The sequence below is a fragment of the Rhipicephalus microplus genome, unplaced genomic scaffold, assembly GCF_043290135.1.
Source record: "Rhipicephalus microplus isolate Deutch F79 unplaced genomic scaffold, USDA_Rmic scaffold_175, whole genome shotgun sequence".
NCBI classification, from domain to species: Eukaryota; Metazoa; Arthropoda; class Arachnida; order Ixodida; family Ixodidae; genus Rhipicephalus; species Rhipicephalus microplus.
The window spans coordinates 70,001-82,500 of NW_027464746.1; the positions used below are offsets into that span (position 1 = coordinate 70,001).

The 12,500-nt window shown below is 62.2% G+C and overlaps 1 non-coding gene across 1 annotated transcript; it reads right to left on the reverse strand.

Moving 5' to 3' along the window:
* Positions 1 to 814: 814 nt before the first annotated feature.
* LOC142791577 (small subunit ribosomal RNA) lies at positions 815 to 2,629 on the reverse strand. The gene has a single exon (XR_012890313.1). It is a non-coding gene; the product is annotated as a small subunit ribosomal RNA (ribosomal RNA).
* Positions 2,630 to 12,500: the final 9,871 nt, after the last annotated feature.

Consider the following 12,500-nt stretch of genomic DNA (forward strand, 5'->3'; position numbering starts at 1 on the left):
CGCTCCCCTAACCGCGATCTCGCACCGTGTTTCGTGTGGCGAATTCAAAAGCCGGCCGGCGCTGCTGCAACCATTACGGTCGGTACGCATACGCCGCGGAGGGCGGGACGGTCATCGGAGCGTGCGGTTCCTCCATCGAGTACTGCGCACCTCGGCCGTCGCATCGCCGTGCCATGACCGGCCGCGCGTCAACGCGAACCGGTGCCAGCGAGATCCCTCGCCTGCAAGAACCGACCGGCAGCCTCCGTCACCCGAGGACGCGGAGGCGCTTGCCGCGGACGGCGGGACGGTATGCACTGGTGCACAGCGGACCCGTCACATCGCCAGTTCCTTGACCGACCGCCGACGCTTGTGCCGTTCCTCTCGTACTTGGCAGTCGCCGCGCGATTGTCGGGTCTCGTTCTTGCACGCTCGAACGGTCGGGAGGGCACTCGGCTGGCGTTTCGGGAACGCGCAGCCTCGCCTTCTACCGACGTAACCACGACTCGCCGTTCGCGCTCCGCCGCTCCTGTTTACAGTACTAGGCGGTCCCGCAGCGGTCGGGTCGCGCATTTCGAGCGCTTCGAGCCACGGTGCAGTGGCGGGTCGAAAGCCGACCTATGAGTGCGTTGCGCCGTTTGTACCCGCGTCCGCCACCTGGCCGACCGTCCAAGGTCGCGGTGTTGGCGTCCGCTGGGCGCAACAATTTGTCACGGGGTGCCGCTCCACATTCAGGCAGCCCCGTGGGGAAAAGCCGACCCCGCGTCCAAACGGGGTCAGCGGCAGAAAGTGTCGGGCGCAGACGCAGCTGAGGCGCTCACCCTTCACAATCCGTTAATGATCCTTCCGCAGGTTCACCTACGGAAACCTTGTTACGACTTTTACTTCCTCTAAATGATCAAGTTTGGTCATCTTTCCAACAGACCGGCGCAACCGAAAGGCCGCGCCGGACATCGGTCCGAAGACCTCACTAAATCATTCAATCGGTAGTAGCGACGGGCGGTGTGTACAAAGGGCAGGGACGTAATCAACGCGAGCTTATGACTCGCGCTTACTGGGAATTCCTCGTTCAAGGGGAACAATTGCAAGCCCCTATCCCAATCACGAAAGAAGTTCCACGGGTTACCCAGTCTTTTCAGACAGGGATAAAGACACGCTGCTTCCTTCAGTGTAGCGCGCGTGCGGCCCCGGACATCTAAGGGCATCACAGACCTGTTATTGCTCTGTTTCGTGCGGCTAGGAGCCGCTTGTCCCTCTAAGAAGGTTGTAAGGTGCTGGGAACCCCGCACCTATTTAATAGGCTAGAGTCTCGTTCGTTATCGGAATTAACCAGACAAATCGCTCCACCAACTAAGAACGGCCATGCACCACCATCCACCGAATCAAGAAAGAGCTCTCAATCTGTCAATCCTCCCAGTGTCCGGGCCGGGTAAGTTTTCCCGTGTTGAGTCAAATTAAGCCGCAGGCTCCACTCCTGGTGGTGCCCTTCCGTCAATTCCTTTAAGTTTCAGCTTTGCAACCATACTTCCCCCGGAACCCAAATACTTTGGTTTCCCGGAAGCTGCCCGCCGAGTCATTTGAGTAACTCAGGCGGATCGCTGGTTGGCATCGTTTATGGTCAGAACTAGGGCGGTATCTGATCGCCTTCGAACCTCTGACTTTCGTTCTTGATCAATGAAAACATTCTTGGCAAATGCTTTCGCAGTAGTTCGTCTTGCGACGGTCCAAGAATTTCACCTCTAGCGCCGCAATACGAATGCCCCCGTCCGTCCCTCTTAATCATTACCTCGTATTCCAAAAACCAACAGAACAGAAACGAGGTCTTGTTCTATTATTCCATGCAAGTTTATTCAGGCGACTCGCCTGCGTTGAGCACTCTAATTTTTTCAAAGTAAAAGCACCGGCCATCTCGAGGCACACAATGAAGTGCACCAAGAAAGAACCGGCATGATGTTCAGTCCGAGCCGTCGCATCGGGTAGATGCACTACTCGTCTGGAACTGAGATCCAACTACGAGCTTTTTAACCGCAGCAGCTTTAGTATACGCTATTGGAGCTGGAATTACCGCGGCTGCTGGCACCAGACTTGCCCTCCAATTGATCCTCGTTAAAGGATTTAGAGTGTACTCATTTCAATTACGGGGCCTCAAAAGAGTCCCGTATTGTTATTTTTCGTCACTACCTCCCCGTGCCGGGAGTGGGTAATTTGCGCGCCTGCTGCCTTCCTTGGATGTGGTAGCCGTTTCTCAGGCTCCCTCTCCGGAATCGAACCCTGATTCTCCGTTACCCGTAACAACCATGGTAAGCAAGTAACCTACCATCGAAAGTTGATAAGGCAGACACTTGAAAGAAACGTCGCCGGCTCGTGGCCATGCGATCAGCACAAAGTTATCCAGAGTCACCACACAATACGGGCCGAAACCCGATCGATCTTGGTCTAATAAAAGCACCCGTTACCCAAAGGGCTCCAGGCTCACTGCATGTATTAGCTCTAGAATTGCCACAGTTATCCAAGTAGGAAGAAACGATCTAAGGAACCATAACTGATTTAATGAGCCATTCGCGGTTTCGCCTTATTTCGGCATGTACTTAGACATGCATGGCTTAATCTTTGAGACAAGCATATGATTACTGGCAGGATCAACCAGGTAATCGTTCGACTGCGCGTCCGTCCTCGCCTTCGGCGGGCCGGACGCAGTCTGTGTGCGGCGGAGGCCACCTTCAGGCGCCCCAACACGCTTATTTTGCACTCCGAGATGACGGCGTTCGAGCTCGCTACGGCACAACCTTCCCGAAAGACGAGTGGGAGCCGTGCGGCAAGAAGCACGTTCATGCTCGCTCTTTTTCGTTGCATCGACTCGGTCGCGCCGTGCGGGTTGCCCAAGCCCGCTGCACTGTCGGTGGACCGGCCGGAACTAGCAACGGAGCCGAGACTGCAAAGCCGCCAGACGACGGGTCACGCCCGCGTCTTCGGCGCTTTCGCATCTGAATCGCCCGAGGACGACACGGAACACACCTCGATATCGTGGTAAAACGGCACCGTCCGACAACCAGCCCCTAACGCATCAAGCGGATGAGGCTGCAGACGACTGCCGTGGATTCCCCTGGAGCAGACCCGAGGACACGCTTGACGAGGCCGAAGCCCGCCGCATATCAGACACCCGGTCGCTTTCGCGTACGCCGCTCACGAGAACCCCCACATAATAGCAGCGATAAGTACCCAGACCTCCTTGGGCACTAATACGAGCGTACTCGAGAAAATTTCACCGCGGGTGTGCCCCGAAACGTGTGGCACGTTGAGCGTGCCACAAGTCTACGTCGCTCTCAAACCCGCCGAGGTCGTAGAATTTGCGACCCTACTCACGAAATTCCCACCGAGGATACGGCCGCAAACGTACCGCACCTTGGGTAGGCCACGAGTTTGTGCAACACTACGCTGACGGCACAGCACCGAGGTCGTGCGCGCACGCACGGGAAAATTCCGCCGCGGTTTCTGCCGAAAACGTGAGGCACCACGACTCTCCGCAAGTTCGCGTCGACTGCGAAAGACCGAAGTCGTGAACGACGTGTCCGCTACTCGCCGCCGACACGCTGGACACCAAACGTACAACGACTCGACGGCGTAGTAGAGGCCCACGACGCGGTTTTCCTTAACGACGTCTCGGCGTGGCACCGACAGGTTAGAACGGCCGACCAACGTTCCCTGTCCGCCGTTCGGCTCAGTCGAAGGGCTCGGCGACTTCGGCAACGCTGCGAAGCCGCACGGTGACGCACGCCATGTCCCCATTTTTTTTTTTTTTCTTTCTGCGTCTGCCGGGGTGCCCCTATAATAGCAGCGATAAGCACCCAGACCGCCGTGGGTCGCTCGCCCCGGCTGACGTGGTTTTTCGTACTCCTGCGGCGGTCGCCGTCAAGCACGTCCAAATACGCTACTTTCGTGGGCGCATTCACGCTCTTTCGCTTCGCCGGAGTGCCAGCACTCACTCTGCCAAAAACGGCGAACATCCGAGCGGCGGTTCCCACTTTTGCGTCGGCGTCGCAAACCCCGCCCCGGCAGACGAGGTTTGCCGTACTCGTGCGACGGTGGCCGGCGGGCACGTCGAAAGACGCCGATATCGTGCGCGAATTGGCGCACCTTGGCTTCACCGGAGTGCCGCCACTGACTCCTCCAAAAACGGCGAAGATCCGAGCGGCGCTTCCCACTTTCGCATCGGCGTCCCGAACTCCGCCCCGGCTGACGCGGTTTACCGTACTCGTGCGACGGTCGCCGGCGAGCACGTGGAAAGACGCCGATATCGTGCCCGAATCGGCTCCGTTCGGCTTCGCCGGAGTGCCAGCACTGGCTCGGCGAAAGACGACGAACATCCGAGCGACGGTTCTCACTATTGCGTACGCGTCGCAAACCCCGCCCCGGCAGACGCACTTTGCCGTACTCGTGCGACGGTCGCCGGCGAGCACGTAGAAAGACGCCGATATCGTGCCGGAATCGGCCCCGTTTGGCTTCGCCGGAGTGCCAGCACTCACTCGGCCACAAACGGCGAACATCCGAGCGGCGGTTCCCACTTAGCCGTCGGCGTCCCGAACTCCGCCCCGGCAGACGCGGTTGCCGAGCTCGTGCGACTAGCGACCGCGAAGCCGTCTCGCGACGCCGCTTTCGTGCGCGGCTCCCACTGCGACCTGGGTCACCCGAGGTCGACGAGCAAGAAAGAATGTCGAAAAAAAATTTTTTTTTTTTTTGCGTCTGCCGGGGTGCCCCTATAATAGCAGCGATAAGCACCCAGACCGCCATGGGTCGCTCGCCCCGGCTGACGTGGTTTTTCGTTTTCCTGCGGTGGTCGTCGTCAAGCACGTCCAAACACGCCACTTTCGTGGGCGCATTCGCGCTCTTTCGCTTCGCCGGAGTGCCAGCACTCACTCTGCCAAAAACGGCGAACATCCTAGTGGCGGTTCCCACTTTTGCGTCGGCGTCGCCAACCCCGCCCCGGCATACGCGGTTTGCCGTACTCGTGCGGCGGTGGCCGGCGGGCACGTCGAAAGACACCGATATCGTGCGCGAGTCGATGCTTCTTGGTCTCGCAGGAGGGCCGCCACTCACTCCTGCAAAAACGGCGAAGATCCGAGCGGCGCTTCCCACTTTTTCGTCGGCATCGCAAACCTCGCCCCGGCAGACGCGCTTTGCCGTACTCGTGCGACGGTCGCCGGCGAGCACGTCGAAATACGCCGATATCGTGCCCGAATCGGCCCCGTTTCGCTTCGCCGGAGTGCCAGCACTCACTCGGCCAAAAACGGCGAACATCCGAGCAGCGGTACCCACTTAGCCGTCGGCATCCCGAACTCCGCGCCGGCTGACGCGGTTGCCGAGCTCGTGCGACTAGCGACCGCGAACGCGTCTCGCGACGCCGCTTTCGTGCGCGGCTCCCATTGCGACCTGGGTTACCCGAGCTCGACCAGCAAAAAAGAAGGTCGAAAAAAAATTTTTTTTTTCTGCGTCTGCCGGGGTGCCCCTATAATAGCAGCGATAAGCACCCAGACCGCCGTGGGTCGCTCGCCCCGGCTGACGTGGTTTTTCGTACTCCTGCAGCGGTCGCCGTCAAGCACGTCCAAATACGCCACTTTCGTGGGCGCTTTCGCGCTCTTTCGCGTCGCCGGTGTGCCAGCACTCACTCTGCCAAAAACGGCGAACATCCTAGTGGCGGTTCCCACTTTTGCGTCGGCGTCGCCAACCCCGCCCCGGCATACGCGGTTTGCCGTACTCGTGCGGCGGTGGCCGGCGGGCACGTCGAAAGACACCGATATCGTGCGCGAGTCGATGCTTCTTGGTCTCGCAGGAGGGCCGCCACTCACTCCTGCAAAAACGGCGAAGATCCGAGCGGCGCTTCCCACTTTTTCGTCGGCATCGCAAACCTCGCCCCGGCAGACGCGCTTTGCCGTACTCGTGCGACGGTCGCCGGCGAGCACGTCGAAATACGCCGATATCGTGCCCGAATCGGCCCCGTTTCGCTTCGCCGGAGTGCCAGCACTCACTCGGCCAAAAACGGCGAACATCCGAGCAGCGGTACCCACTTAGCCGTCGGCATCCCGAACTCCGCGCCGGCTGACGCGGTTGCCGAGCTCGTGCGACTAGCGACCGCGAACGCGTCTCGCGACGCCGCTTTCGTGCGCGGCTCCCATTGCGACCTGGGTTACCCGAGCTCGACCAGCAAAAAAGAAGGTCGAAAAAAAATTTTTTTTTTCTGCGTCTGCCGGGGTGCCCCTATAATAGCAGCGATAAGCACCCAGACCGCCGTGGGTCGCTCGCCCCGGCTGACGTGGTTTTTCGTACTCCTGCAGCGGTCGCCGTCAAGCACGTCCAAATACGCCACTTTCGTGGGCGCTTTCGCGCTCTTTCGCGTCGCCGGTGTGCCAGCACTCACTCTGCCAAAAACGGCCAACATCCGAGCGGCGGTTCCCACTTTTGCGTCGGCGTCGTAAACCCCGCCCCGGCAGACGCGGTTTGCCCTACTCGTTCGACGGTCGCCGGCGAGCGCGTCGAAAGACGCCGATATCGTGCGCTAATTGGCGCTCCTTGGCTTCTCCGGAGTGCCGCCACTCACTCCTCCAAAAACGGCGAAGATCCGAGCGGCGTTCTCCACTTTCGCATCGGCGTCCCGAACTCCGCCCGGGCTGACGCGGTTTACCGTACTCGTGCGACGGTCGCCGCCGGGCACGTCGAAAGACGCCGATATCGTGCCGTAATCGGCCCCGTTTGGCTTCGCCCGAGTGCCAGCACTCACTCGGCCAAAAACGGCGAACATCCGAGCAGCGTTTCCCACTTTCGCATCGGCGTCCCGAAGCCCGCCCCGGCAGACGCGGTTTGCCCTACTCGAGCGACGGTCGCCGGCGATCACGTCGAAAGGCGCCGAATTCGTGCACGAATCGATGCTTCTTGGTCTCGCAGGAGGGCCGCCACTCACTCCTGCAAAAACGGCGAAGATCCGAGTTGCGCTTCCCACTTTTTCGTCGGCGTCCCGAACTACGCCCCGGCTGACGCGGTTTACCGTACTCGTGCGACGGTCGCCGGCGGGCACTTCAAAATACGCCGATTTCGTGGGCGCATTCACGCTGTTTCGCTTCCCCGGAGTGCCAACACTCACTCTGCCGAAAGCGGCGATCATCCGAGCGGCGGTTCCCACTTTTGCGTCGGCTTCGCAAACGGCGCCCCGGCAGACGCGCTCGTGCGACGTACTCGTGCGACGGTCGCCGGCGAGCACGTCGAAAGACGCCGATATCGTGCTCGAATCGACCCCGTTTCGCTTCGCCGGAGTGCTGCCAGTCACGGCGCAGAGAACGGCGAACAAGTGTTTTTTTTTTTTTTTCCTAGAATTTGTGTTATAGAAGGCACATTTGATATCGGACGATAATTTTCAACTTTATCACGCGCACCGATTTTCGTGTAGAGGTTTGCAAGTTTATGGGAATTTCTCCACTTGGAATAATGCGATTTAGTAGTACTACGAGAACTTCATGGATGTACTCAAGGGTACGGGGCAAGTCAGTTACGTCAACACCTGCAGATTTTTTACACTTCAAACTGAAAATTGTTGGTTGTGAGTCCTCGTGTGATATTAAAGGCCGATTCGCTAACACATAGAACAAAGAAAGAAAGGAAGAAAAAACGCCCGCGCTCGCTCAAGAAACCTGGGTTCGCAACAAGTGGCAACAACAAGCAACCGAGCGAGTGCGCCAAAACCCGTGGCGGCCGAACAAACGCGAAGTCCCAACCGCGTCAGCCGGGGCGGCACGGGACAGGAAAAATCACTTCAGCCGGGGCGGCGGGGCACCGAATAAACCTCGTCACCTCGTCGCAGGATAAAAGAGGAAACAAAAAGTCTAAACAGCGTCTGCTGGAGCGAATGCGTAATAAAACAACAACAACAACAAAAAAAAAACACCCGCGCTCAAGAAGTCTGCAATCCTCACAAAAGGCGACTGTGACCGAGCAGCGTCAGCCGGGGCCGTGCGGAAACGGAAAAACCGCGACTACCGGGGCGTCGAGGCACCGAAAAATCCACTTCAGCCGCGGCGAAAAAAAAAACAAAAAGAAAGACGGAGGGGGGGGGGGGGAACCACGTCTGCCGGGGCGAAGGAAAAAAAAAAACGCGTCTGCCGGGGCGAGCCCGGGTGCGGCACCACCGGGAAAACTGTGGCAAACAGACATGGCGATCGAGTGAGTGGGCCGCCAGCCAGGCTCAGCCAAAAAGTGCAAAGTCCGAACTGCGTCAGCCGGGGCGGCAAAAACCGCGTCAGCCGGGGCGGCGCAAAAAACCGCGTCTGCCGGGGCGGCACGAAACCGCGTCAGCCGGGGCGGGGCGAAAACTGCGTCAGCCGGGGCGAAAAGAAAAAAAAAAAACGCGTCTGCCGGGGCAAGCCCGGGTGCGGCACCACCGGGAAAACTGTGGCAAACAGACATGGCGATCGAGTGAGTGGGCCGCCAGCCAGGCACAGCCGAAAAGTGCAAAGTCCGAACCGTGTCAGCCGGGGCGACGCAAAAACCGCGTCAGCCGGGGCGGCGCGAAAACCGCGTCAGCCGGGGCGGCACGAAACCGCGTCAGCCGGGGCGGCGCGAAAACTGCGTCAGCCGGGGCGGCGCGAAAACCTCGTCAGCCGGGGCGAGCGAAAAGGGGGGGGGGGAACCACGTCTGCCGGGGCGAAAGAAAAAAAAACGCGTCTGCCGGGGCGAGCCCGGGTGCGGCACCACCGGGAAGACTGTGGCAAACAGACATGGCGATCGAGTGAGTGGGCCGCCAGCCAGGCTCAGCCCAAAAAGTGCCAAGTCCGAACTGCGTCAGCCGGGGCGGCAAAAACCGCGTCAGCCGGGGCGGCGCGAAAACCGCGTCTGCCGGGGCGGCGCGAAAACTGCGTCTGCCGGGGCGAGCCCGGGTGCGGCACCACCGGGAAAACTGTGGCAAACAGACATGGCGATCGAGTGAGTGGGCCGCCAGCCAGGCACAGCCGAAAAGTGCTAAGTCCGAACTGCGTCTGCCGGGGCGGCACGAAACCGCGTCAGCCGGGGCGGCGCGAAAACCGCGTCTGCCGGGGCGGCACGAAACCGCGTCAGCCGGGGCGGCGCGAAAACTGCGTCAGCCGGGGCGAGCCCGGGTGCGGCACCACCGGGAAAACTGTGGCAAACAGACATGGCGATCGAGTGAGTGGGCCGCCAGCCAGGCACAGCCGAAAAGTGCTAAGTCCGAACTGCGTCTGCCGGGGCGGCACGAAACCGCGTCAGCCGGGGCGGCGCGAAAACCGCGTCTGCCGGGGCGGCACGAAACCGCGTCAGCCGGGGCGGCGCGAAAACTGCGTCAGCCGGGGCGAGCCCGGGTGCGGCACCACCGGGAAAACTGTGGCAAACAGACATGGCGATCGAGTGAGTGGGCCGCCAGCCAGGCACAGCCGAAAAGTGCTAAGTCCGAACTGCGTCAGCCGGGGCGGCAAAAACCGCGTCAGCCGGGGCGGCGCAAAAAACCGCGTCTGCCGGGGCGGCACGAAACCGCGTCAGCCGGGGCGGCGCGAAAACTGCGTCAGCCGGGGCGAAAGAAAAAAAAAAAAACGCGTCTGCCGGGGCGAGCCCGGGTGCGGCACCACCGGGAAAACTGTGGCAAACAGACATGGCGATCGAGTGAGTGGGCCGCCAGCCAGGCACAGCCGAAAAGTGCTAAGTCCGAACTGCGTCTGCCGGGGCGGCACGAAACCGCGTCAGCCGGGGCGGCGCGAAAACCGCGTCTGCCGGGGCGGCACGAAACCGCGTCAGCCGGGGCGGCGCGAAAACTGCGTCAGCCGGGGCGAGCCCGGGTGCGGCACCACCGGGAAAACTGTGGCAAACAGACATGGCGATCGAGTGAGTGGGCCGCCAGCCAGGCACAGCCGAAAAGTGCTAAGTCCGAACTGCGTCTGCCGGGGCGGCACGAAACCGCGTCAGCCGGGGCGGCGCGAAAACCGCGTCTGCCGGGGCGGCACGAAACCGCGTCAGCCGGGGCGGCGCGAAAACTGCGTCAGCCGGGGCGAGCCCGGGTGCGGCACCACCGGGAAAACTGTGGCAAACAGACATGGCGATCGAGTGAGTGGGCCGCCAGCCAGGCACAGCCGAAAAGTGCAAAGTCCGAACCGTGTCAGCCGGGGCGACGCAAAAACCGCGTCAGCCGGGGCGGCGCGAAAACCGCGTCAGCCGGGGCGGCACGAAACCGCGTCAGCCGGGGCGGCGCGAAAACTGCGTCAGCCGGGGCGGCGCGAAAACCTCGTCAGCCGGGGCGAGCGAAAAGGGGGGGGGGGGGAACCACGTCTGCCGGGGCGAAAGAAAAAAAAAACGCGTCTGCCGGGGCGAGCCCGGGTGCGGCACCACCGGGAAGACTGTGGCAAACAGACATGGCGATCGAGTGAGTGCGCCGCCAGCCAGGCTCAGCCCAAAAAGTGCCAAGTCCGAACTGCGTCAGCCGGGGCGGCAAAAACCGCGTCAGCCGGGGCGGCGCGAAAACCGCGTCTGCCGGGGCGGCGCGAAAACTGCGTCAGCCGGGGCGAGCCCGGGTGCGGCACCACCGGGAAAACTGTGGCTAACAGACATGGCGATCGAGTGAGTGGGCCACCAGCCAGGCTCAGCCAAAAAGTGCCAAGTCCGAACTGCGTCAGCCGGGGCGGCAAAAACCGCGTCAGCCGGGGCGGTGCAAAAAAACCGCGTCTGCCGGGGCGGCACGAAACCGCGTCAGCCGGGGCGGCGCGAAAACTGCGTCAGCCGGGGCGAAAGAAAAAAAAAAACGCGTCTGCCGGGGCGAGCCCGGGTGCGGCACCACCGGGAAAACTGTGGCAAACAGACATGGCGATCGAGTGAGTGGGCCGCCAGCCAGGCACAGCCGAAAAGTGCTAAGTCCGAACTGCGTCTGCCGGGGCGGCACGAAACCGCGTCAGCCGGGGCGGCGCGAAAACCGCGTCTGCCGGGGCGGCACGAAACCGCGTCAGCCGGGGCGGCGCGAAAACTGCGTCAGCCGGGGCGAGCCCGGGTGCGGCACCACCGGGAAAACTGTGGCAAACAGACATGGCGATCGAGTGAGTGGGCCGCCAGCCAGGCACAGCCGAAAAGTGCTAAGTCCGAACTGCGTCTGCCGGGGCGGCACGAAACCGCGTCAGCCGGGGCGGCGCGAAAACCGCGTCTGCCGGGGCGGCACGAAACCGCGTCAGCCGGGGCGGCGCGAAAACTGCGTCAGCCGGGGCGAGCCCGGGTGCGGCACCACCGGGAAAACTGTGGCAAACAGACATGGCGATCGAGTGAGTGGGCCGCCAGCCAGGCACAGCCGAAAAGTGCTAAGTCCGAACTGCGTCAGCCGGGGCGGCAAAAACCGCGTCAGCCGGGGCGGCGCAAAAAACCGCGTCTGCCGGGGCGGCACGAAACCGCGTCAGCCGGGGCGGCGCGAAAACTGCGTCAGCCGGGGCGAAAGAAAAAAAAAACGCGTCTGCCGGGGCGAGCCCGGGTGCGGCACCACCGGGAAAACTGTGGCAAACAGACATGGCGATCGAGTGAGTGGGCCGCCAGCCAGGCACAGCCGAAAAGTGCTAAGTCCGAACTGCGTCTGCCGGGGCGGCACGAAACCGCGTCAGCCGGGGCGGCGCGAAAACCGCGTCTGCCGGGGCGGCACGAAACCGCGTCAGCCGGGGCGGCGCGAAAACTGCGTCAGCCGGGGCGAGCCCGGGTGCGGCACCACCGGGAAAACTGTGGCAAACAGACATGGCGATTGAGTGAGTGGGCCGCCAGCCAGGCACAGCCGAAAAGTGCTAAGTCCGAACTGCGTCTGCCGGGGCGGCACGAAACCGCGTCAGCCGGGGCGGCGCGAAAACCGCGTCTGCCGGGGCGGCACGAAACCGCGTCAGCCGGGGCGGCGCGAAAACTGCGTCAGCCGGGGCGAGCCCGGGTGCGGCACCACCGGGAAAACTGTGGCAAACAGACATGGCGATCGAGTGAGTGGGCCGCCAGCCAGGCACAGCCGAAAAGTGCTAAGTCCGAACTGCGTCTGCCGGGGCGGCACGAAACCGCGTCAGCCGGGGCGGCGCGAAAACCGCGTCTGCCGGGGCGGCACGAAACCGCGTCAGCCGGGGCGGCGCGAAAACTGCGTCAGCCGGGGCGAGCCCGGGTGCGGCACCACCGGGAAAACTGTGGCAAACAGACATGGCGATCGAGTGAGTGGGCCGCCAGCCAGGCACAGCCGAAAAGTGCAAAGTCCGAACCGTGTCAGCCGGGGCGACGCAAAAACCGCGTCAGCCGGGGCGGCGCGAAAACCGCGTCTGCCGGGGCGGCACGAAACCGCGTCAGCCGGGGCGGCGCGAAAACTGCGTCAGCCGGGGCGAGCCCGGGTGCGGCACCACCGGGAAAACTGTGGCAAACAGACATGGCGATCGAGTGAGTGGGCCGCCAGCCAGGCACAGCCGAAAAGTGCTAAGTCCGAACTGCGTCAGCCGGGGCGGCAAAAACCGCGTCAGCCGGGGCGGCGCAAAAACCGCGTC